Genomic DNA, 27,154 nt, shown 5'->3' with positions numbered 1-27,154 from the left:
ATTCTTTGAATGGATAGATCATTGCTGCCAGGGTAAAAGATTGGTTATTTTCCATAATGATCTCTACAGGCCAAGAAACTGTGGCTTCAGGTTAGATGCCAGGTGGAATTTTGTAACAGGAAGGATAACAAGAGGATGGACTGTCTGAGGAGGGTGTGGGGTCTGAAGCTCCTCAGGACCTGCTTTAGGCAGCTGTCAGAAATTATACTGGTATGGTTATCTGTCTTCAGCCAGTGGAACAGACTAAATGTCTTTGTGGGTCCTCACAGAAAGGCAGCAAAAATATTGAAAACAAGTGAAAAGTTTTCATATTGAGGAAGGAAAGGGAAAAATTGTTTTGTGGGGCTTAAGTCAATGAATACTTACCAATTCATGTGAACAGCAATGCATCCCAGCCCACTTCCCATCCTGTAAGGCAACTATTCAAATCCCACTCTGCTTCTACACCATAAAAAAACCAGCAGGAGGCTTGAGAGAGATGGGTTTGTCCCAGCTGTCATGTCTGCTCCTTCAGATATTTTCCTGAGGAGTGAAGTTAAAGAAATTTTCTATTTCAGCTCCCTTTCCTGAAGAAAAAGATTTTGATCCTGTGCTTGCACTTTTGTGTTAAAGTTACCAGATCAGGCTGGCTAATCACAGGAATGATCAGAAGCTCTCAGAGGTACCCGAACTCAGCCCGGAGCATGTCTAAGTTATGTCTTTGTTCACTTCACAAAACTAAACAGGAGTACCTTGTGAGAGGATTAGGTATCTGCAATTCAATCCAGATGATTGCTTTATTATGGAAAACCATTCCTCTGCATACCACCCAGAAGGACAGCCACCACAGGGTGACGGGTACCACGGGCTCCTGTTCCACCCCAGCTGAAGCTGCAGGCTTTAGGGGCAGAGCTAAAAGAAGATGCACTGCTGCTGCAGGAGAGGGGCTCAGCAGCGTGTGAATGCCATGTGCTTGTAGAGGCACATTTAAAGGACTAGGGGAGAATTAAATGTTTGCCTGTCTTTGTTAGTCAGCACAGCTTCAAAGCTGGAAGACAGATATTAAAGAAGATATTTCCCTGTCTAAATACCGGAAGGAGACTCCTAAAACAATAGCAGGGAAATGCAGGCATGACTTAACAGATTTATACACAAAGATGCTGGACAATTCTTGCCGGATGGGTGAAGACCATGCTATTCTGCAGTATAAAACAGTGATATGAAGTTCTCAGTTTTAAACAATGGAGAGTCTTTCTCAGAGAGGTTATGACATTAAATCAGATTTTTACTGAACTGAGAAACTTGCAGCTCCACAAATAGGGCTAAAGGGGTCCTAAGATACCTTGGCATGCCCCTGCTACCGAGCTATTCTGCACAGCTTAGCCAGCTTTGGGGACACGGCTGAGCTGTGGCTCCCAGCCTGCAGTCACTGCCCTCGGGCACCAGAGCTCTGCCCAGGGCAGCCACTCTGCCCCGCACTGCGGCTGCGGCTGCACTCTGGCTCCAGGCCCTGCTGTCCCCAGCATCATCCTCTCAAAATACCAGGTCCAGTGCTTCTGAGAGCATCTTTAGAAGGCAGACCCATGGCTGTTTTCTGCATGAGGGAACATCTCTTCCAACTACATTGGGGAGTTTCATGGATTATTCTTCTTCACTACTCATTTGATTCATTATAGAAAGGGCAGAGCAGAGGCGAAAACCTCACTCATTATATATTTCTCCTCTCCTGTTTCAGCCTATTTCTCTGAAAGATGTCATCACTGAAATAGTTAATTGGGACTAGTAGCAATTTATATCATCCTTAGAGAATAAAGGAAAATTCTTTGTAATAGCAAACCTCATTCTGAGCAAACACAGCCCTGACTTCCTAGGCTGCCCATCACCTAAAACAGCTGTATTATTTGTGACTTCAGAGGCCCCACAGTGAAGAAAATAACTTTATTCATCTTCACTGTCATCATAGTATAAATTTGAAATGTATTTGGGTTTGTGTTATGTTTAATGAGAGTGGGAATGTGCTCCCTAGAACACTGTACAAGTAGTTTTACAATCTGTTAGCACTGAGCTGACAGATACTCAGGTTATTGAGCAACATGTTCCTACAGTCAAAGGCTTATATCTTGTCCATGAAGAATGTTGGAGCAGAATAAGGACATTTCTCTCCTTTCCTTCTTTTCCTTTTTAAAAATGAATTAATATCTCTTACTGGGGACATTGGTCCATCCTACATTAGGGTTACTTAACACTTGCCTTTGCAATGGACTCTTGTGATCCTTTCCTGTGAAGGGATCAGACCTCCATTTTTTTGGAAGCAGGTATTCATACTCTGCACTCTGGGGTAAAAAGGCATCTTTGACTTGGAAATTCCTCTCTGCTTTGGTTGAGACATTGGATGTTAAACCTCTGTAATTTCACTTCTCAGTTTCTTTAGGTTGGAAAGCATGTTGGCAACACTCCAGAATGACTGAGGCATTGAGGGAGCTAGGAGGCACATGCTGATGGTTCAAGTCAGGGCTCATTCTGAATTCCTGCTGACACCAGGCACTGCCAACACCTCTGCTCTCTGCAGTTGCTTTTGTAGCAGAGTTGGCCAAAGCAAACATGCCCCAGCCAAAGCATCAGCCTCCAAACTGTCTCTGCTCCTGAACCACCTGAGCTTGTCTGTCAGCATGCCGAGGACGGGCTGAACCTGTTGGCAGAGCAGCAGCAGGTATTACACAGAGACACAGCTGAGCTGCCAGAGCGGCTGCACCTGGGAGATGGTGGAGGACTGTGCATCATGTCACCATCCTGTCACACCACTCTGGGGCCCCCACGACAGGCTGAGGGATGCCATCCCTGAGCACGATGGCATCCCTCAAAAGGAAAAAAAGAGAACAGTTGCCTTAGGCCTCTTTGTTCTCCCTCCACAGCAGTGCCAACATATCCAGCACTAAAACTCACTTCTCATCCCGCTCCTTCCTTGTTAGGGTCAAAAATTCCCCAGCTGATAAATGAGGGCTAGCATCTTCCTTCATACACTCATCACTAGCAGTGTATGTCCCTCTTAATCTCCCAAACTGCAGGGACCTGGGTCCCCTGTCCTTCAAAGAAGAGGATGCTGGTTTGTGCTCCTTCTCCTTCTCTTTTGAGCCAAACATATGAGACAGCAATCCTTTTCAAACCTCCCAGACCCCAATCATAGGGATGTGCACAAGCAAAATGAGGGTATCAAGATCATCAAAATTTCTGAGTTACTGTACTGAAGGTACAGAAGTGACTCACTGCAGATAACAGCAAGGTAACTTATTACATTCATATAAGATAATTAATGCTTAATTTTGGCCTTCAAAAACTGCAGAAGCTTATAATTCAGCGCAGGGTACAAGCAGTTGATATCCAAATGCTGAACAGTGACCAGAAGAGGCATATTTGGAGTTGCTTGTGAAGCCTGCCCTTATGTGCAGACATAAAACTGGTTTCTAATTGCCCAGTTCCTTTATAATTTTTGCCCTGAACCTTCCCTGCATCCAGTGCTGAGATGGGATGTCTGAGTGGTTTCCCTTTAGGTTATACAGAAAATTTGAGAACCAGGCATTTCCTAACTTTTGGTACATGTGGCATTGCATCCTAAATATTTCTTTCATGCATTACTTTGATGAATACAAAACAGATTGATGTATTCATCAATCAAACAAGTGGCAGAATGGATAAAAGCTGTCTGCTCCTTTTATGAGCTAAAGCCAGCTTCAAGAGGAGGGCAATGCAGTTCATGCCTAGGAGAACAGTAACAGCAGCTAGTGCTTCCAGCTCATGTCAAAATTAGAGTCTGAGATCACTTGTAGGACACTGCAGGCTCATGCAGTTGTGCACTTCCCTGAGTAGTCACTCACTACCACCTTCCTGGGAGAAGCACACACTCTCCAGCTGTCTGGTGCTCCGAGAAACATTGCCCAGCATCCTCACACTGGGTGTGTGATGGTCCTGGAGCCAATGAGAAACGATTCCAGGGGAGGTCCACATTGCTAAAATAAAAAGTGCTCGAGGGATGCTGGCCATGGAGCCAGGTGGAGCAAATTGGCTTCTGCTCACACCAGAACCAGTTCCTTCTGGAGCAGTCTTGCCTCACCCCTGCAATACTCAGCCTGGTTCTCCTCCAGCTCCATTAAAGCCCTGTCATCTGCCTTTTCCAAACTTTAGTTCCATTGGAAATGGCAATAAGCTTCTTTCCCCATTGTATCCATGGGCTAAATGTGTCTTCAGTAGCTTCCTGAACATTTTCTACAGCTCACACACTGCAGACAGGTAACTTACACAGGGCAGACAATCAAACACTCTCAAATACTTCATTTTTATTGCACTCACTGTTAATCTTGCAACTCCCCAGCCCTTTATCACTAGAGCATAACATCCTGTTGCTTTTTAAAGAAAGCATGAGCTTTCCACATGGAAATTTGAGCCATCAAGGTAAATAAAAGGGAAACCGAAAGGAATTAATTTCTACTGTTTTATATTCTAGAAATGTCCTTCTCATTTTAATATCATCTCCAGATCTTACCATCAACATTTTATTGTGTATTATTAAAACACTACCACAGATGTACATCTTCCTTAACAGAAAAGGAAGTATAAATGCAATAAAGTCAAGTATTCTTAACCATTTCCCTAATTGTAGCTGTTAAATATAGCAGCTGCAGATTAAAATCTCACTTTAAGTAGTCTGTGTGCACATAGGCAATATAGACAGTACTATTTCAGACAATGTAGACATAAAAGTACTAAATTTTAAATGAATGTTTGCTTGAAAATTGGTGTATAAATCAGGACTGTAAAACACAAATTTGAGATCTACGAGGAGTAGAGACTTTTCTCTTCCATATGAACATCTTTTCCCATCTCAGAGACTGCAAGTGCTGAGACTTCAGACACCTTCCTAATGTCTGACAGTACCAAACCAATTCTTACCCCCACATAATTCCTTCCTGCCTGATCACTCTAGAGCTTCTGGAAATGCATTTATTTCCAGCAGTAGTGGTTTAACAAGCGTCAGGATTTTCAAATTTAACTCCTGTGAGTAATTCTTTCTTTCTTCATGTTTGCCTGATTGAAGACCATTACACAGATGCCAAGGAGCTGCTGGAGCGCAACAGCCCAAACAGCCAGACAGCTGCTGTGATGTATTTAGTCCTTCAGGAGAAAAGATGCTTTATTTGAATTGACACACAAAATGGATCTGTGTGTTCTGCAACATGCAGTGGAAGTCCTGCCCCTAGAGCCCGAGGCCTGCAGCTCTCCGGGTGCCCACAGCCCTCGGGCTCCCTGTCTGTGCCTTGGACTGCACGGGTGCCATCACGTAGCTGTGAGCAAACACAGCCCATGGAGCTCTGCAGTAATGCACAGGCCATGGAGAATTAAAAGCAGCAGGCAATTAAAAGCCAGGTGAATTGTATGGTGACTCCAGAGGACTGTGCACACTGTGCACACATGGATGGAACCTGATACACTCATTAGCCTGTGGTATATTTCATGCCTGACTGTTCTGTGGGCAGCCATGAGCTGGTGTTGGGAGTGAGGACAAGAATGCAGTACACTGACAGAGCAGCAGGAAGAACAAAACAGTGTGCCCATCAAAAGTGCTTCAAAACAGGTAACAAGCTATAGTGGACAGGATTAGGTCCAGGTTGAGTCCAGAGCCCCACGTCTGTAGCACCGTGCATCAACATGTGCATGACTGCATAAAGAAAAAAAAAAACATGACCAAAAAAAGGTGTTAAAGGGTTATTGATCATTAGCTTCTGTTTCTGTCAAACACAGAGGGGGTGCAAGGCAATAGCACTGTCAGGGTGCCATCATAGCCAGTCGAGAACCACACTGTGGGTGAGCTGAGGTGACCACTCTGATCAGGTTTACCAGAATTATGGTAACTTTGGAGGCACAGTGACAATTTCAGTGTAGATGTAAGTCCTAAGTCCCTCTGTTTGTTTTGACTAGTTTCCAACTTCAACAGCACAGGCATTATGCATCAGCAGGACCAAATCTGTGCATGTTCCCTATGACCATCTTGTAACAGATGTTCCTGCAACCACAAGCAGCTCTAGCTCCAAATCACAGCCACAGTGAGTTGTTCTTCATCAGCCTCTCTGCCTGTGCCAAAGCTCTTGCTGTTTCTGACCTCATACTTTATCAGCTGATGGGGCTTGACAAAAGGAACACATGCCACCTCCAGTGTGATTTGATGATCATACATCACAGTGGGATCTCACCAGTGACAATCCTCCCTTCCCAAGGCACTGAGAATCTTTTATCGCCTGCCCACTGCCCTGAAGCTGTAGATCAAGAAGACAAGAAAATGTAATAAATCTCAGAACCATTTTAGTGAATCAAAGGAGAGACAAGGGTGTCTCTGGCTGTGTGGTTTTCAGAACAATTATGGGACTGAGTCATGCTGCAAATTTTTTGGACTCATTGATGGGGACTAGACTAGAGAAGGCACAGTGTGTGAAGCTGACTTTGCCATGAACCATTTAATGTGCTGTCTAAGAGGGCACAGGAATATATGAGTATAGTGGCAAAAATATGGGAGATCCATAGAGCTGCAGCAAAGAGGTTTAGGATGGATGAGATTTTAATGTTGGGTTTGGAGCAAAAGGGAAAGGTGATCATTTTCAGAAGGGATTAGGGCTCTGACTCCCTTATTGTTCATAGGCCTTTCAACCATGGGATGAGTTGTGAGATGGGAAGAGGGGGAGGGAGGGGAAGACTGTACCATGCAAGGACAGGTTATGACAAAGACTGCAGCAGGGGAGCAGGTTTTCTCAGAGTGGACCGTTTGAGTACACCATCCTGCTTCATGGTCTACCCTTTGACCACTGTATAAACATGATTCCTCCTCTGCTCCAGGGACATTTAGTCAAGCAGCCACAGACCACCAGCCAAACATCCTCACGAGACCCCTGCAAAAGGTTGTGCCAGAATGTCCGGGCTGTGTGACTGTCCCTAGCTTTGGTGAGCCCCATGCTCAAAGTGTGAGACACAACAGACCTGTGTTTGGCTGTGCAGCAAAGCTGAGGAGCTAATCCAGGAAAGAGAGCATCTGGATTCATAACATCTGGCACATTGATATAGCAGATGTATGGACCACACTTACGTACAGAGCTAGAAAGCCCTTAATTCAACAGACACATAGTTTAAATACAATGGATACATAATAGAATCTCACTTTTCACCCACAAGGACTGAAGTAAAAGCCTTACTTCCCCTCACTTAATCATGTTTTACATGTACAGAATATTATCCTCTTTGTGCTGTGTTCACCACAGCTTTGACAGCCTCTAAACACCTAAGTAAGCCTGGGGCTATGTATTTTTCACTTTGTATATGCTACAACCACATACAATTTGAGGAAGTATTGGAGGATGTCTGCTTGTCTTTTACTTGAAATGAATCTTATACACCTTTGATTCAAGGAAGCTTCTTGTCATTCTCTCTTTCAGATATCACTCAGCTGTGTCAGCCACACGGCATTAAAGATGAACACAGATAATTCTATTACTTATCCATGATGTTAATTTTATTTTACTGTTTCCTGTGTTGAAATCACAAAATGACAGAACATGCCCTCATTAAAAAAAAAAAAAAAAAGAAAAAACACCCAAATCCAAATGATAATACTTGTAAGATAATGGTAGGGGATGTGGCAAGAAAAAGTAGGTTAACAGACTGAACGACACTTATTTTGCATCAGTTATACAACAGTCTTGTGAATTGTCCTTAATTGGTTTTGGTTATGTCAGGCCTTTATTTAATTCTCCATCACTTTTAAGAGCCCTGAGGAAACACACTTCACAGAGAGAATATTCTGACTGACTTTGAAAATGTGGTATTGTTGAGCAGAAAGACTCACTGAGCAGACTGCTAGTTTCTTTCAGCAGCAGGAGAGAAGCGGGAGGTGATTAGCTTTGTTCTCATTTACAAAGCACCAGTGGGTATTTCTAAAGGGTTTCACAGGCCCTGGGGATAAGGCCAAGAACAAAACAGGGCAGTGAAAAGCAAATAGAGCACTTCATCAATAAACTACTTAGAGATGCCACATCAATAGCAAATTAGGAAGAATGGAAGGCATTCTAATACTTTCACATAGCAATGGAGGTTTATATATTGTTTTTATTCCTACTTGACTTTTTTAAACAACTGCACCTCTATCAAACCAAGCTTAGCAGAGGGAACAGAGGTAGTACCAACTCACCACAAGGCAATTTGATAAGATTTGAAAGGGAGACATGCACTGCTTTGTGCTAGTTCTACAGCACTGACCTCTCCCAAGGGTTACTACGGCCAGGAACTCCATCCCCGGAAGGGCTGGGAAGAGAGCACAGCAGTGGGAAAAGGCTGCCAGGACCTGCCTGACTGCTCAGCAGTGGTGCTGAAAGACTGCTGCCACAGCACCCCCTGCCAGCATGTCCCCACAGAGGACACCATCTGCTCGCCGGACACACGTGTGCATGGAAAGCTAAACAGAAGAGGCAGAGAGACAGTTTGCCATTCATACCTCGGTTTTTATTAATAAATGGTGCTTCTAAAATGTTCATTGCCTCTAACCAGAGGGGAGGAAAAAATATGAACATATTTTAAATAATTTTATAGCTGGTACAAAATCAGTACAGGCCTACGTATTTTTCAATTGTAATGATTTTCAACTGTAATGTCAAGGCATTTTGTTTGGATTTTAATGCTGGAATAAACCACTATCAATTAGCTTATTTTTCAAACAAGGATCTCACTTTTAACCATAAAACAGAGTTTTCATTTTAGAAAAGCCTCCAGGAACTCAATTTCCTAGGCTGAAGCCTTCCCTCCCCCAAAACTCATTTGCTAATTTGGTAACTTTTTGCTCAGAAGAGCAAATGAAAAATACAAAAAAAAAAAAAAAAAACCTGCCTCAACTAAACTGCATTTTCAAGTTTAAACCTGCTTCAAACCCATCCCATATCAACCTTGTTCAACAGCAGCTGATAGAGACTAAAGGAAAGAGCAACAGAGGCGGTTTCACAGCTGGATCATGCAGTCTCAGGTGGGGATGCTACAAACCTGCTTCAGCATCCTGCATGACTTCGGACAACAGAAACAAAACGGGAAACAACAGAGAGAAACACAGCTAATTTACTCCTTGGAGCATGAAGTGGGATGATGTTTTGGTAACCATTCTACAGCCACAAATATACAAATGTTTGGAAGACCTAAGGTTTATCCTATTTTGAGGCAGTATTTTAACAGGAAGGTCCATCTGGATGGATGCTCCTGACATCAGATGCTGTTTGCCAACACACAAGTCTTTCTGGAAACCCATCAACCTCCTAACACATCTCCATTGGTTCATTCTTTTTGCTTCATGAGATTCTTGTCAAAATAGCTAAACATTTGAGAGACATCTCCATCCTTGATATGGGAGGCTTAAGACGTAGTCCCTCAGTCTTTGTAAGCAAAGCCAAGAGCTTTTCTCCCGCTCTTCGATTGCTTCAAGGAACTGGGCATACCATGGCTCTTCCTGCAGAGCACTGGATACCGAACTGTGCCTGCAAAGCCCTCGGGACACAGATCGCCATGGATGCATTGGAGCTTTCCGTCGGGTAACTTCGCAGAGAATGTGACTGTGACCTGCCACCTTCCACAGCCCCTGCTCCACCCACTCGAGGGACAGACTCAGTGGGGATCCTCGAGCAGACAGGGGCAATTACAAATGTGAGCAGCGCAACTGTTTTAACTGTGGGTACACAAGCCAGCTGGAAAGCCTAACGCAGGTGAGCTGACTTCAAGAGCGATGCTTGAGACAGACCACTTCCTTGCCCTTAGGAACGACCACCGTGCTCCGAGGATGGAGCCCGGGAGCTGATATCTTCCCTCGGTTCTCAAGAGGACATAAAGCGGGATCGCGGCCCACCCCTCACCCTCACGACCCAAGCCCCGCTCCCGCAGCCGGCGGCGGCTCGGCCCCCTCAGCGCCCCGCCTCTGCCCGCCCCCCGCGCGGCACGCCGGGCCAGCATGGCCGCTTCCCGCCCCGCCGGGCGCCGGGGCTGACGGACGCGGGGACAGCGCCCGCCGCGGGGCCGCCCGCCATGGAGGGCAGCTCCAGCTGCGAGAGCCTGGGCGCCGGGCGGGCGGCGGCGGCGCGGCCGCCCAGCGGCGATTCCCTGTCCAGGTACCGCCCGCCGCAGAGCCATCGCCCCCGCCCGCGGGGCTCGGCGGCCGGGGAGCACCGCGGGGCGTGGGGCAGAGGGAGGGAGCGGGGAGGGGCCGCCAGGAGGGATGGAGGGATTGAGCTGGTGCTGTTTGCTCCCTCCGTGGGCAGGAGGCTCCCGCGCTTCCCCGCGGTCGGCTCCGTCCTGCTGGGGTGTACCTGCGCTGGGGGTGGCCGTGGGGTGACGGAGCAGGAAGGCAGGCGTGGGCTCTGCTCGGCTGCGGCACAGGCGCTCTCTCTTTCAGGCCTTTAAGCAGGGCAGGAGATGCTGCCTGCACCGGGCTCTCGGTAAATCCCTGCATAGGCAGAGCGCTGCCCCTGCCCTTGGTACCTGCGATGGGAGATGGGCGCACAGGTGAGCGGTGCTGGCAGGGCACCCGCCTGGGAGCTGCCTTTCAGCTCGCTGCCATGCCCTCGCCAGGCCTTGTCCTCTTCAGGAGCAAATTTCCTGTAGTGTCTTGAGCCTCTGTGGTTTTGCCATCATGGTTTTTTTCTGAGAGCCTGGCTTTTCGGTCTGAATGGCTTGTAATGCCATGTGGGTAATATTCAAGGTCCTTAATCCACGGAAGCTGGAAGGAGACTTTTGTTCTTCTCACTGTCCATGAACTACCAGTGCAATTTGAATTTAGTGACTGAGAGCACATCCTGCTTGGGCCTTGTGTTTGATGGAGAGGGTTGCAGTAGGGTAGCAAGGGCAGGCACTGAGAGGCTGATAGGGCTGGTGGAGTGGGAAGCCCTGGTGTTGTGCTAGAGCCCAGGAGCTGGATATCCTGATGGCTGCTGACAGTTGTTCTGGCTGCCCTTGCCGTGCCCAGTTTGTAGGATCACTGGATAACTCCGGGTGAAGAGATCTCAGCATCCCTGAGTCCAGCTTCCCACTCATACCAGAGACAGCTTTAAGATCAGATCTTTTACCCGGTTTGATCTTGAAAACCTACAAAGATGAAGTGCACACAGACTCTCTGGACAACCCATTGGCATCTCCTGTATATCTTCCAGTGGCACTGGGGCTGCCTTTTTGGTCCCCCTAAAGCAGTCTCTCCCCAGTCTTTCTATACAGTCAGGGTGCTCCAGCCCTGCTATCCCAGTGGTGCTTTCCTTTACTCCCTCTAGCTCCCTAGTGACTTTCCTGCTCTGTGAGGCTAATACCTGGGTGAAGTATTCCAGAAATGCTCTATTGAAAGCTGGGCAGAGGGCGATCCTTCCCTGGATCTCCTGGTTCTGCCTCTGTTCTTAGAGCCCCAGGTGCTGGTGGCCACTTTGTTGCCAGCATCTCAAAACTCCCCTGCTTGGCTGTTACCCAGCTGCTCCTCAGACAGGCAATGCCCAGCTTGCACTCGGGTTTCTTCATTCTTGCGTCCTTCATGACTCCCGACCCTCATTTCACCCTTCTTCATCAAATTCTTCTGTTCACTGCTCTCTGCACTGGTTTCCTTGTGCAGTTCTACCAGTGCCCTGCCAGAACCTGCAGGCTTCTTTCCCCCTTACCTAACTGACCCAATATATTCTTCTTTTTATCTGTGCATCAGCTCAGGCAACTTGAACCCATCTGGAGGTCATTCACTGTAAGAGGCCTGTGGACACTAAAGAGAGCTTAACTCAGAAGAGCCAGTGGCTACAAGGAAGCTCCTGTTGAGCCTCTCGGCAGCGTGCCCTGCACAAATGGAACCGTGGGGAAGTTGAGATGATAAATCTGTTGCTGTTGAGCATGCACAAGGCTGTGTCCTCCAAGCCCAGACTCTTAACAGATTCCTTGGGATGTAAAAAAGGCTTATTCAAAAGCTTTCAGAATCTCAAGTCTCTGCTTGAACATCTAGAGCCCGTAGAAGAAAGCTAGCCAGTTGGGAGGGTTTAATGTACTCCAAACAAAATATAGGTGTTTGAAACAGATTGATGCTTTTTATCTGTAATTATTAATAAAAATACCCTCATCTTGAGTTGGTGTACGCTGTGGAACTTTTTAGTTGAAATGGTTCAAGGTTAGGGCAGAATTACCAGAAAATAAAACCAGGGTCTTGTAATGAGAGATGGCTGGTGACCTTCAGAATGTTTATTATCAGCTTCCCTTGCAGTGATGCATATGCACAAATAAATATTTGTCTATAAATTGGACAGTAGATTGATTATCATCAGTTTTTTTTTTCATTAAAGCTGTATTGCTATTTGATTTTATACATCCAAATAATTCTAAATCTAATTGGACTATTTGTATGCATTGAAATATTTAATCTCTATGACTGTGATCTAGCAGCTAGATCAGCTTCAAATTGTAACCTATGACACATTTTCACCAAATGATTTTGTTTAAAAAGAAGAAGTTAGCTTTGGGGATGATGTGAGGAACACAATGAATCATGAGGATGCTGTCATCAGTTTTGCCAATTCATTTTATTTAAAAGGAACAAAAATCAAAAAATTACTCAAAGGTCACTCATCCCCAAATCACCATTACCTAGCCATGTGAAGCTGTACTGAGTTGTAGTTACTGAATTGTTGTATGCAAGATTTAGAAGACTTGGAAAGGTGCTAATATGAAATACATACAGCAGTGCATTCTTTAGGTTGTCTCAGCTCCTGGTTGGAAGTGTTATTATTTCTGGAGGTATTTAAGATCTAGCTCCTCAAGGAGACATGCTTGATAGAGTTTGCTTATACATAGGGCTGCTCACATTTGAATAAGTGTCCTGAAGAACATTGTAGGTTTGTCTTTTAATAAAGCACATGAGATATGGCAATGAGGGCATTTGACAGTGAAAGTTGCTTTGATATTTTAGTAGACCCTAGTAATGTGCAGTACTTGTGGTCCTTGAGGAAGATGCAGGAATAATTAAACAAATGTTACCTGCTTTCTGTCCCAACTAGAAAAACATTTGAAAAACTCTTAATAAGACTTAGAGTGAGGTTGTTTGTACAGGGTAAAAAATGGCCAGCTCTCTGTGAAAATACCGAGTTAGTTTCAGATGAGCAGGTCACAGCTCATTAACTCAGCTGCCCTCATGGTTGTGCTGAGCCAGCTGTTCTGCTTTTCAAGGCTCAGCCGTCTCACCCAGAGCTGGCTTTGTGTGGCACGGCACCGCGTTCTGCAGCTCTCTGTGGTTTCCAGAGGTCAGCACTTAGGGTGGGCATTCCCCTTCCATCCTGTCCTCATGGAAGACACATGACTATGAGCCAGTTACTCATAAAGAGCTGTGGTGGTGTTTGATCAGCAGCTTGCAAGGCGTGCTTGTGTGTCTGCAGTGTCTGTCCAGGAACAACCCGTGAGACAGAAGAAGGAGTGAGGTAAAACACTGATTCAAATGTTTGATGAGCTACAGTATGGTTATGTCCAGAAGAGCGAGCTTTTCTCAATGTTATGGATATCTCTAGAATGGCCTGAGGATCTTAGGTGAATGAGTGATAAACATAGTTCAGCTGTGCTGGTTATTCAGATTTCTTCCAAGACCATTCTTAAAATGAATTTGTTGGTGGGTTTGTTGCATTGTTGTTTTTGCAGATTTGAGGTGTCATACGGACTGTCTGACCTCTGGAATTCAAAGGGACAGCCAACAAAATTTTACCATGATCTTTTCCTTTTGTGAAAGGAAAGCCAGACAGAGTTGTGTATGACTTCAGCAGAACACATGACTTTAGGGAAAAAAGTGGTAGCAAACTTCTTATATTTACTTTCCGTGAGAAGTGATTAGGCATTTTGTTCGTGCAGCCCATGTGGTTATGTTCTGTAGTTTCTGAATGAGCATACATCTCTCTGTATTCCTCAGAAAAAGCATATCATAGTTCAGTCTGAACAATGGTCCAGTAAGATACTTAGAGGCTTTCTCTTAGGTCTGCTGAAGATAAATTTGTATTGCCTGTGCAAAAGTGTGGAGGTGATGGTACGGTTAAAAAACTGCTATAGGAGATGTCAGTGATATTTCAACATCAGTATAAAATTAGAGAAAGGTAAGGCAGTGGGTAGATATTTCCCAGCAGCATGACTGTGGCAATGCTTGATGTCACGGCTCTCTTGGTTGCTTGTTATCACCTTTGTTCTGGTGTTTATCATCCACAGAGGTCTGCAGGCGCGGTGGATGCACTGCACGTTTACTGAGGCATATGAGAGCAATCATGCTCCTTGTCTTTATATTTGCAGGGATAAATCTCAAAACATAAACTCGGTGTAAATCAGTGCAGCAAGGTCTGTTGAACCAGTAACTCCATGAGGTATGAACTCCCCCCTTGTCTCAAATAAGGCTCTGTCAATACCTGCTCTGATTTAAGGCTGTGTTGAAGGAATTCTTTCCCCATGGGTGAGAGTGATGCTGGAAGGAGTAGGGTCTGTGAGCTGTTGGCTGAGGAGGGCTTTAGCTGTAGCACCACATTGCTACCAGATGTGTGAGCTTTGCTGATTGAGTTGTTCTGTGATGAGTCATTGAAGTTAGAGTTTGAAAGGGAAGATTTTTGCCAGTTCTGGTGTTTGGTGAAATGCGAGTAGCTGTCTTTTTCCTCATGGGCTTTGAGAGCATTTCTTGCATTTGATTTCTTATAAGTGCAAAGCAAGGTTGTTATATTAAAGACAAGTACATTGCTGGCTGAGTGTTGAACTGGTTTTGCATCTCAGGAACTTGACACTAAGCCTACAAACAATTAGCAACTCCAGATGGGCTCATTATTATTGATTTTAATAAATGAGTGATAATTTCTAACACTTACTTGCAACTGAAGTCCATTCTGAGACAGGGTTGTTTTTTCTGGTGTACTGTGTATTGTGAAGAGAAATAGCAGTTCTGCCTTCATATAGATCTGTAAAATGAGGAGAATCTTTTCAATAGTCTCAGGGTTTGGTGCAGAAAATAATGAAAATAACATTTAGTGAAAAGGACTTTAGAGCTTTTAATTTATAGCAGTGAAGAGAAACCATTGCCTCTAAAGAATTCACAAATTATTTTTACTAGCAGTCTTTGCCATGCACATTTCTGCTTCTGCATTCAGCAGAAACCATTTCTACTGGTCCCGGAGTGCGAGACCTTCAGCTTAAAAGTTTTCCTCTGTCTGGCACATGCACATCTCTTGGTCCCAGTTCTGACTGTTCAATAAAATGCTTTTTATTGATGACAAAAATATTTGGGTTTAAGCATATTTTCCATTTGAGAATATAAAATACAAATGACACCCACCTGTTCATTGTGTTGTAATTAAGGTTACGCTGGTGTTTAAAAGCCTCACAGGAACTTGCAGTATCATAGTTCTAGCTGCTGTACAGATGGTGATGCTGTCTGTGTTGAGGAGATATGGACCACCTATTTAATTTATTTTGTGCCTTAGCCAGGACTACTCTATTTTTAATAATGCCTGGTGGGCAGTTTTACTAAGCTCTTGGAAGTGCAGGTGAGTACTGAGACTCCTTGCTAAGAGATTGGGCACAGTGTGAGAATGTCTAAGGATGAGATGAGAAGCTGCAGTGGAGACATGAGGCAGGATCTGACAACTGGCAAGGAGTGAAGCTGGGCTCAGAGCACGACTCTCCTGGGTCCCATCAAGCACTGCCTTCTCTGAAGAGAGATGGTAATGCTGTGCTGACTAGCAGTCTCTTTGCTAGACAGCGCAGAGTTGTGCACGTAGTTCCTTTACTATGGGCTATTTACAGCAGGGCTGCAATCACAGAACCTGAATTTGAAGATTGTGGGTGACCTGACAGTGTCAAGTTACACAATTCCTATCTGTTGCATGATTGTGCTCCTGATAGGTTAACACCTATCTCGAACATATTTTGTTACCTACTCCTGATGTTTTATCATCTCCCTTCCTTTGCTAATTCTTTTACACCTCGTGTGTACAGGCAAGAACTGCATTTGGAAAGGTCATAATACCTCTTTAATGGCTCAGCAGATCAATTGTCCACATCTTCTTTTTCATTAATCTTTTCTTGATGACCTGCTTTACTGTTATTGGTGTTTCAATTCTGAGGGTATCAGCAGTGTAAAACGAGACCTGATCCATACACCAAAGGGCTTTTGTTGACTCAGGAGCTGGACTTGGTCCTTGTGGGTCCCTTCTAGTTCAGGATATTCTGTGTTACCAGAAAGCTCAATCAAGGAAAACAAACAGGCCTTCATAAAAAATGAAGGAAACAGTCCAGAGGTCACCTTGATATATGGGTGTTATGTATAACTGTAATTGTAATACAGCAATGAAAAAGTCTTTTTAATTGTCCATGGGAACCCCATTCCACCATGAGGGAAGAGTGTGACAGGAAGGGAATTAAGTGTTTGGTTTCTGGAGATGTCTGGGATAACCCAGGGAAGTGACAATATAGGAGAGACACTGTCACAGTAATTACCCCATCTTCATTTTTAACTGAAGGAACATCTTGCTTTTTTATTGCCCCAGTACTGGGAGCTAATTGAAGAAAAAAATCAGTGAAAGACAACAACAAAAAAATCAGTGGAACTTTTCAAGTATTTGCTCTTCCCTTTCCTACCATCTGTAGTTACTTTTGCCAGAGAATGTTCTCACTCAGTAATTTTCCATTGATTTCAAGGTAGCTCTTTTTTTTTTATTTCTCTCTTGCTTCTCTGCTACGTGAATTCTTTGCCCTTGCTTTCTAAACCCTGATAGATTTGATGAAGAGAAAGTGTTAGCAGTTTTTGAGTCCATAACCCCTTCAAGGTGATTTTCTAGTAATTTTGTTAGCTCCTTACAAATGCTCCCACTTTACAGATCTGGCTTCTGTAGTCTTCTGGCCATGGCTCCAGAACCATTAATGCTAGGTCACCCAATGATTCAAATCTGGTCTGGGTCAGGTATGGGTGAGTGATTGTATTTCTGCTGAAGTATTTGGAAAACCAGCAGTTTATAGAGGTTTTTTTTCCTTTGTTCTGGGAAGACTGGCAACACCTGTTTAGAATAAAACAACATTTTTATCTGGAGTTATTTACTGTGATGTGAAGACTGCATGTCCAGACAAAGTGTTACACTCAAAACCTTGTTCACAGCCAAAAAGGCAGTGTGTTTTTATATTGGAAAGAATTTATTCTTAGCGTAACTGAATTTTTGGAAGTCTAATCACGATTAATCCAGATGCAATTATTACAGAAAAAGAAAGAATAATAATGCAGTTAAAACTGTTGTACCTTTAGTTCTTGGTTTCTATCCCTCTTCCTGGTGTTAGGTTCACCCCTGTTGTGCTCCTCTGGGTTCCAAGGCTGCTGATTTTATTGTGGTAGTAGTGGGTGTTAGAGCAAATTGTCAGCATCTGGAATGCTTTCTTGGGAAAGGTATGAGGTTCATCATGTTGCTTTCTCTCCTTTCTTTTCTCTCTTTCTCCCTCTCTCTTTTTCTCTCTTTCTCTTTCCTGTACGACCCACCTGAGGTCATTTTAGTATGTTTGGTAAAACAACTTTACACCTGATTCTTTTCTTCATTGGTCTGCAGTTCCACATTGCATCTGAGTTTTTGCTATGCATAGTTGCTTTTTTGTTATTAGATACAATTCCTTTGTTCTCTTTGTTATCTCTGAGGCCAGTTTTGTCCAGCTCCAGGTCTGCATTTCTTTGGTTGACCATTGGTGATTTGTTTATGGCCATGGTCTCAGGTGCCAAGCCTGTGCCCCGTTTCTCACCCTGTGCCTCTACTCTTCCATGCCACACCCTGTGTCTCCACTTCTCAAGTCCTCTGCTGTGATACCTCTCTCTCTACAAAGTTGCATTAGTGGTAAATATTCTGTATAGAATAGCTGCTTTTTACTGTTGTCTGTGCAAAACTGTTGTTGTACCACACACAGACAAAAATAAAACAGAGGGGATACACAGGCCTGACCAGTTACAGGAATTGTAGTCACACCCAAACCAGTTAAACCAAAGCTACAAGCAGGCCAAGAAAAGGCAAAGCAAAAATGACACGTCCCAAGGCCTTGAAAATTCACTGCAAAGCTTATGGCCTATGAAGAACAATGGCAGTACTGAATGGCAGGGCCAAAGGTTAACCCAGCTATTTTTTTCTGTACAAAATCTAACTGCTGGAGTGAATATACCTGTGATCATTGCTTGGTGTTTTGTGATCAAAGTGTTTGTTGTGTTTCTACCCCGGTACAAAATGAACTGATAAATGAAACTGAGCTGAACCACACCCTCATTCATACCTTCTGCCTTTAGTGAAAATAAAGCAGTTGTGCTGCTTTTATTGCTTTTTTAATAAACCCCATTGTTGACTTCAGTTGATATCACTGCTCAGTGATCTACTCAAAGAGAAAGATTGCACACATTGGTAGTAGGATTGCCCTCATGAACAGATTGAGCTAAATCTGCCCAGGAAAGGGCTGGAGGCTGGAGTGACTTTGGTGCAGTTGTGAGATTGAAGGGCCTGTCTGCCTGCTGTGGAGAGCAGATGCTGAAGGTAAGGGCAGGTCACTGGGACCTGTAGTACCAGAGATGAACTGCTGAAGGGTTACTGTCAAAATCAGTTGATTTAACCAGCAGATAGATACTTCTAACAAATCACAATTGATCAGCATCTCACTTGTAAGTAGAACTTCTCTGAAAAGAAATTAAAAATGTGGGATCTTCTGTTCATATTTTACCCAAGTTGACTTTTGGAGTAGACTCTTCCTGAAAATTCAGGCTGTGTCTTCCAGTCTTAGAATTGGTATCTCACTCCCACACAGCAAATGAGTCCCCACACGTTATGAGGGAGTGCTTGAGTGCTTCCCAGGTCTTTTTCCTCAAAGGTGAAGCAGCGTGCTGACAGAGTAGTCATTAAAGACTGGGGTGTGAGGAGGAGAATGTGGGGGGACTGGTGTGGATGTGTCCAGGGTTTGTGCCAGCAGAGCAGTCTTGGGTTTTCAGTATTCCCACCTGTTTGGGTACAGCATGTGCTGATGATCACTGTCTCCAGCACCACAGAAAGACAGAGTTCACCTTTTTTTGTTAAGACATACTCTGATTCTAGATTACACATTCGGATTCCACTTTCTGTTTCCACCTTTCATAGAGAAGAATACAGGCATCCTGCATGAGATTTTTCTCATCTGATTGGATCAATACAGAGTTCTGGTAGTCTCTGGGTTGGTGATTTTTCTTTTTTTTTCTTAATTTTTTTATTTTTGAAGACAATGAGAAAGAATCAATTTTGTAGACAATGAGTCATCTCAGTTTCTCCACAGTGACTCTAAGTAGAGCCTACAGTGAGTAATTCAGATGTGACCACCTACACAGAACTCCCTGCCCATCATTGTGGTAAGGGCAAAGAGAGCATTGAATTTGGGTTGTTCTCAACTCCAAAAAAGGAAGGAGCTATTTCTTAACTCACAGCATCCCTCTTTTTTACATGTTAACTAAATATATTCCTAACTGAGAAGAGAGCAGAGATTTGTAGTCTATTTTCCTAAGCCCCATTTCTCCATGTATGTGTATATATTTGTCTAGTTTGTCCACTGATAATTTTTCTAACATTTAGACAGTTTTAGCCATGTGTTACAGAGAAGTGAAAATAGTAACTTGTGACAAGTTTTGCTTTTAAGCAAAAATGGATATAGAAAGGGAGGGCACAGCAGTTTTTCCCTTACAGAAAAAGTTACTTTGATTTGCCACACAAGGGAATAGCTAGATGAGAAGGATATCATGAATATGTGCAGATTGTCTTGGACAAGGCTTCTCTCAAGTTGGAGAAATACATTATATTCTGTTAATTTTGCATTTTCTTCTTCCCATTTGCTTTCTCTGGTGTCTGCAAAAGGCTGTGTTCAGTTAAACACACAGCAAATACAAACTACTCTGCCACAAGACACTGATCTTCAGGAAACCAGGGTAAGTTCTGGTTCAGATTGCTATATCTCCATGGGAACTAGGTATCTAAAATCTCTCTACCCTCAGCAGAATCAATAAACTCCACAAGTAATTCAGTAGAGCAAAGGTAAGGATCCACTCCAGGAAGGCTGAATAGCTGTCTAAACTCCACTGCCTGGGTTCCCCTTGGCTTAGTAGAAGCAAACACACCCATGTTATCCACAAGGCAGAGGCAAACTATTCTGACCTCATTGATCCTACTCCCTTTGAGTTACTTGTTTTTTCACATACACTGATTTCTGCTTGAGGAAGCAGAAGTGGCAGGAGGAAGTGGCTGTGGGTGATCTTAGTTTAGCCCTCATTTCAGATGAATGAGAACTGATGAACAGAAAATCCTCGGATGAGTTTGCATAGTTTGTACTCCTCATTTCACTGCAAGGCAGAAGAATTAAAAGACTTTTGTTTTCAACATGTACCCTAGAAGTTCTTCCTCATGTTGGGATAGAGCTTCTTGTATTTTAGTTGATGGCCCTTGCTCCTCATCCTGTTGCTCGGCACTACCAAAGTGAGTCTGGCGCCATCCCCTTGGCAGCCACCTTGGAGATACTGCTGAGATCCCTTCTCAGTCTTCACTCCTCACACCAGTGCTCTGTGTTTCTGGAAACATCTTGTGTTGGCCTAGGTGGAATTTCAGGAAACAAAGCTGCTAAATTACTGAATACTTTTCTGACTTGAGCACTGAGATTTTGTTAGGGACTAATTTCATGCAGGGGCTGAACTGTCAACAGAATAAAATGTTCCCACTCTTTTTTTCTGAGCTGAATGTGGCAGAGCACATGGCTGTGTAGTGTCTGTGAAAGCTTAGCAAGGTGTTACAGTTTTGCTGGGTGATACAAGACTCTTCACATTGGCTATATTTATACATTCTTTCCTCCTCCTTTTGATTTTTCCCAGGATGGAACAAGTAATGTAATTGATTAGTAAATCACTGGTATTTTTAATTCCTGTGGGTGTTAGGTTTATTGGAGTGAGGGGTTGTGTGGTATGTGTTTTAAAGAAAATCAGAAAGTTTAACAATATGTGTTATATTCTAACTAAGGTGTTTCTTAAATAGGAACATAGGAAGGAAGCTAAAGAAAAAACTGAGACAGCACATGAACTGTGAGAAGTACACATATATTTGGTTAATCTAAACACAACTGGTTCTTAGTACATAGCTAGAAATTGAGGTGCTGCCAGAATACAAATTGTAAAAGAGAAGTTACATCTGTCTTTTTATTGAGTTCTTGTTTCTGTCTTAAGGTAAGTACTCATTAATATAATTCTTGTTTCTCTTTCTTTCTTTTAAAAAGTTAATAGACTTTTCCTAAAAAATAAAAATTAACAAGAAAACAAAAGATTTGTTGTTCCTGTTTCCATTTTTTTTCTTTCTCCTTGCTAATTTTTGCAACTTGGCATGGGAATGTCTGTATTTGCATCAAAATCCTGATAATTTTTTACTTGTGTGTCTTTCTCTGGCTTGATAAGTTTTTAAAGCAAGGATGTCAATGTTTATAAGGTAGATATAAATATTGATTAACTGCAAGGGTGATTTTGAATTGTATGTAGGATTTCCATCATGGCTTTTGTCTTTATTCAAAGTACTTGTGGAGACAGTTAGATGTTGCCAGCTCTCTTTCTTCTGTGGGATGCAGTGGGAAATCCAAATTTGCTCTGATATAGGAGATAGCAGCACCACCCAGGTGTCTTAGTTCTGTGCCGCAGGATGTCCTGAGCTCTGGAATCAGTGTTTTCCACAGGCAGGGCTAGCAGACAGTGGGTGTTCTTGTACCACCAGGGGACACCTGAAGTTGGGTTAGTGAGTTCCCGTTCTGCCACAGCAGTCATGCAGCGTGGAGATTCCCTTGGCTGAGGCAGCTGCCTGGGCTGTCTGAGAGAGAAAGCTGCAGGTCAGGACATGTGCTGCTTCATCACAGCCCAGGAGATCTCTTGCCAGACGTCTTGTCAATCAGCCATCTCCCTGATGGCAGTCTGTCTGTCCCTGCGCAGCACTGCTTCAGCCATCTGAAGCCTGAGGTGCTGGAATGTCTCCACCTCAGCCATATTTTTTTGACCTAGAAATAGTTTTCTCAGGGCAGGCAAGATCTTAATTTCTAGTTTAGTCCTGCCCTCTGTAGCATGTGATATTTGAAAACAAAGGCTCTGGCTTCTTCTGAACAATACCAGAGATGCCAAAAAGAAGCATAGCAATAACCCAGTGTGCAGGAAGCCACAGAGAAGAGCAGGTGAGAGTGCTGTCCTCGTAGACGACCTTGTTTATGTTGGCAGTAAACAGGGTTGTGTTTTGAACCTCTCTTCATCTTATCGCTTGATTTATCTTCAATGCTGAGGGCCTGTGCTGGTGGTTGGAAACCCATAAGCTTTGGAGCAGAGACCCAGATGTGTGCAGCATCTCTAGGAGATCTGTCAGACCTTCCTCCCTAAGAAGGCCCAGGGCAGAGGCAGATGGACAGGGCTGCCTTTGCATTGTGTGTCACCTGGGGAACATGGGATGCCTGCCTTGCCTGCCACTCCCTGCCCAGACTCCTGATGCTGCAAGCAAAAGGGCTTGTGCTGGGCTGGATTTTGCAATCCAAACATTTCCATCAGGAACTGGAATCAGACCAAAATACGGGATTATCAGCCTGCTTTCAGAAGGTAGGAACTAACTTTGCACTCCCTGGATATGGGCTGGAATTAAATTGGTAGAGCAGAGTCAAAATGTCAGTTCCCTGCGGAAGTCTAACAATTTCTTGAATATTTTTTTTCTTCTTTTCTCTTGTAGCTGAGGATCATCCCATACCAGCTGGGAGCTTGTTAGAAACTGAACTTCCCTTTTGTTCCTCTCATGAATACAGATCATTTTGTAGTTATCTTTCTTGTGCTGATCAGAGAATATTGATCCAGGGGTCTCATAGCTCTTGTCCTTCCTGGTTTTTACCTTCTGGACTTTTGACTCATGAGAGCATGATACTGTGGGCTCCTTGCTGTTATTAATTACATGGTGCATATTGGTTTGTCTTTGGGCGTTGGTCTTTATTCTTGGAATCTTGCAAATATTTTAAACAATCAGCCTATTGTTTAGCAAGTGCTCTACACACACTGTGGGCCTTTTGTGAATTTCAGTTTAAAAAAAAAAATAAAAGAATGACTAATGGAGCACGAACGGTGCTTGTGACACTATAGTCCATTGTGTAACTATTGAGAGCAAAATTTGCATTCCTAGAAAAGCTTGTTCACAGTCAAAATATAGGGCATTTTCTTTATGGCTCCTGGGAAAAGATGTACTGTGTATTCAGCTCAGGATGCTACTTGGAAGGATCAACTTTTAAAAAATGTCATTTTCCTCCCTTGGAACATTGAAGTCAGACTGAGACCCGGCTTTGCTTGACAACAGAAGTGACTTCTTCATTCAGGCAAGTGACATGGGGGACTATTTTAGGTCTGTCACATACATGCACCATGATTTGTTTGCTAAAATGGCTTCTCTTTTAGATGATGGTCAACTTTGACATTGGTGGCCCTTTTAAATAGTGAGAGTGCAGTATTATATAATATAAATATATATGCCAGAGGCAGCCCGGCGGTCTGTGCTTTTCTTTCCTTCAAAAGCATATTTGTTTATGGCTTTTAGTTCTTCCCCTCTGAGGTTGTCACAGGTCAAGCAGAGGTTGAACTGGGATCTTTAAGTGTTTACAAAAATTGTGAGTTCCAGTCAATTCACCTGAAACTAATAGCTGTCTGTCCTGCATGTGCCAAAAAGATGGTACTGGGTGGTCAGAGGGGTATGCATCTTACGTATGCTATAGGTAGTTTCCTGTGTCATTTGTTGTCTAGGTAGAATTAGTCTGTTTTGACTTTTTATTTCACTGTGATGAATTAAGATCCAGTCACTGCTCGCTGGAGATACCACTCCTTTGTCAGTCAGTGAAATCTCTGGGAAAGGCATTGCCTTTTATAATGGGCACACGTGGTGCCAGTCACTGTGGGATTCCTGTTGTGGAAGGGGTGGTGTTAAAATGCTAAAACTTAGTTTACAGCAGCAGAGTGGAAGCCAGCAGAGAGTGCCCAGCTCCTGCTGCAAGGCCCTGGTTCTGGCAAGATGCCAGCAGAGCTTTCAAGTGCTTACCTGGAGAGGGGTGTGTGAGGGACTTCTGAGCACCCTTAGCAGTATGTGTGTATACACAGATAAGGACTATGGGGACCACTTAGCCTTAGCACAGATCCACAGAGAGCTGCTGCAAATGGGAGAGTCTGATGTGGGCAACAGCTGGGTGTTCCAGCCAGTGCTGCCTGGGACAGAGTCATATTCATGGAGAACAAGCACTGGTTTGTCTCCCTCTGCTCTGATGTGACCCAGGAGATTTTTCAGTATTAGCTTTTTCTTCTCTTGAAGGAACAGGAGTGTTGGAAGTGTTGGGGAGGGAGTGTTGTCAGTCTGAGTTTGGGAAGTGAGTGAGGAGTGCTCAATACCTCTGGAGCATTACACATGTAAAAGAATTGCCCAAGTGATACAAGTGCTTCTATTCATGGCCCTGCTGTAAATTCAGATCAATTTGACCCAGCCCTCTTGGCATCTGAAGCTTCAAATTAAATTGTATTTGCCACTCGTCATCATTAATTTGCAGTTTTCACCTTGATTAATTTTTAGGAATGTACATAATGAGAAACTTTTAAAAAAGCAGGAAGAGAGGAAATGGAAATTTGCCTCTACAGTGTTTTTCTCATTTATGACCTCTGTGTCTGAAACTGTATTGCTCAGTGGTGCATTTTGTCACCTGTTTTCTGTGTCAGTTCAGTGACTATTGAAACAAAATATTCTGTTTGATACAGAAGAAATGGTGTGAGCAGCTCATGCCAATTAGTGTCTGAGTAATTGGCACATCTTTGTGAGCAATGAAGCAGCTGCTTGTTGTACTGACAGAGATAGAATATTCATAAAGAAGGCGCTGGAAGAGTGGCTTTTTCATCACTGACTACTGATTTTGGTTGTGTTATTTATAGGAGTGAGCCAGGTTAGTTTTTATGACATTGGGACATTGGTACAAAAAATAGGTGTCCTCAAGCCCTGTGCATGTACTGCAACTCAAAGTGGGCATATTATCCAGAGATGTGTTTCCCTTCTCTTCCATGAATTTTTTTGATTTTTTTGAGTGTTCTGGGTGTTAAATTCATATGCATATTCCCGCTCCTGGATTTAGGAAGGGAACTTGGAACTTTAGGGATCAGAACTTAATCTTACCTTCTTCCTTTTGATGTTCTCTAGTTTGGGGGTTTGCTTTTTTTTTTTTTTTTTTTTTTTTTTTTTTTTTTTTTTTTTTTAATACAGTGTCTTACTTTGGAGCAAGACAAAAGTCTCTTTTTACCCCCTGCCACAGGCAGAGACATGTTCCCCTAGACCAGATTGCTCAAAGCCCCATCCAACCTGGCCTTGCACACTTCCAGGAATGGAACATCCACATTTTCTCTGGGCAACCTGTGCCAGTGTCTCACCACCCTCATCATATCCAGTCCCTTTCTGCACAGGATTTACTTGTCTTTGGGAAGGTGTATAGAATTTATGTTCTTGCTGTTTAGAAGTATAGTAGAATGACTATATGTATACTTCATAATTTTGCTGAACAGAGTGAGGCACACTTCTAAGAGCTTGCTCAGAAATGGCCATTCTCAGTAATTACAGGCTGAGATGGTTTAGGCAGATCACACCTCATATTCATTTTGTGACTTCTGTCTAAGATTTTGCAAGAAGTTGTTGTTTGGTTTTAAGTGACATGTGAAATTGGTTGTTTTGACTTTTCTTCTTGAGTCACCCGATATAAGAGAAGAGGTTGTATAGAGTGGTCATCCTTAGGCTGATGTTCAGAGAAAGCTTTTCTCAGAGATCACAGAGTAGGAGTTTTTCTTTCCTCTGGAGTGTGAAGACAGCTAAGTAAAATATCCTGGCTTTGTAGTATGAAGAATGTTGTATTAAGTTCCCAACAACAGGGGTAAAGATACAGATAGAGGAGCTCAGTCCTTCAGAAATGGTGCATTGGTCTGTGCATCAAGTTAAAGCTTCAGGGCTTCATGGTTTGATTCTGGCAGTTTCTTTGCATCTTTTTGCTTATCTTCTACCTGGCTTGGGCTCACTGTCGTGCTCAGATCCTCACAAGGTCAAAGCACGATCTTCAGAAGTTTTTACTTGTGCTTTCTACTTCTAGGGAAAACTATTGCTTCTCTGTGCTAAGAAAGAAAGAACTTCATATTCAAACTCCTAGTGTAACAGTTGCCAGAGCAAATGGCAACTATGAATTTTGTTTCTCTTCCTGGGTTTTCTTATACATCACTTTTTTTACATTGCAGGGAGATTACCTTGTATCATTAATGGCAAATGCCATTTAATTATATTTTTTGAAGTGGCTTAAGACTTTATCACAGGTTTCCCCCAAAATATTTCCCCTACATGTTCATAGTTTAACAGGTCAGGTTTGTGCATCACAGACGCTTCTGTTTGCAGCTCCTTTCCATCTTTGTTGACACTTTAGGCTCAGCATGCTGGCATGCCTTCAATTCTGCTACGGGTGCAGTAATACCTTTCAATTGCCTGAACAGGAACCACCGGAGGGCATCTGTCTGAGTCTGAATTATGTTTGAAAACCACCTGGCATATTGTGAGATAGTCCTAATAATAACAATGAACACTTTATCAGGGGTTGAGTCACTGTGCTCAGTTTCCAGTTTTTACTCTGACTAGTTGCATGTATGTATTCCTTATAGCCAAAGGGTTACTACTGCGTGCAGACGTTATATAAGACCATTGTGCCGACAGCTCGCACTTGGACCATTTATCATTCCAATCTGGCTATAAAGAAAAACATCTAAATAATAAAAATAATTGCCAAGATGAAAGATAGATAGATCAGTGTTAGTTGCACCCTAGACCTGTTTTCTGCTTTTGCATGGGGGAGGAATGAGGAGAGGAGTAAATAGGAATGGCAGTCACAGGAGTAAGGTCCTTTCCCTGAAGGTGCTTTTGACCTGTTGAAGGGGTCTCTTTTCATACTTAACACAGACATCCATCAACATGGGCAAGGAAAAGCTGTCTGGGCCTGAAGCACGGGGAAGAGAAAAGCTCCAGGAGGTCCTTGGTCATCCCTGGTTCCTCACAGGAGTTCACTTATTTTT

General features: G+C 43.4%; 1 protein-coding gene across 2 annotated transcripts in view; it reads left to right on the top strand.

Moving 5' to 3' along the window:
- The first annotated feature begins 10,074 nt into the window (after positions 1–10,074).
- MTMR2 (myotubularin related protein 2) overlaps positions 10,075–27,154 on the top strand; it is a 62,668-nt gene continuing 45,588 nt past the window's right edge. Inside the window, exon 1 of one of the 2 annotated variants that reach the window (XM_063148891.1) lies at positions 10,075–10,154. The gene's annotated coding sequence lies outside the window, so the exon portion shown is untranslated. Of the gene's footprint in view, positions 10,155–23,368; positions 23,407–27,154 lie in introns of those variants that run through there. The other variant, XM_063148892.1, reaches the window with a different exon arrangement.

This window comes from Melospiza melodia, chromosome 2, assembly GCF_035770615.1.
Source record: "Melospiza melodia melodia isolate bMelMel2 chromosome 2, bMelMel2.pri, whole genome shotgun sequence".
Classification (NCBI taxonomy): domain Eukaryota; kingdom Metazoa; phylum Chordata; class Aves; order Passeriformes; family Passerellidae; genus Melospiza; species Melospiza melodia.
The sequence above is the reverse complement of the archived record's forward strand: the minus strand, read 5'-3'. Positions and strand labels throughout refer to the sequence as shown.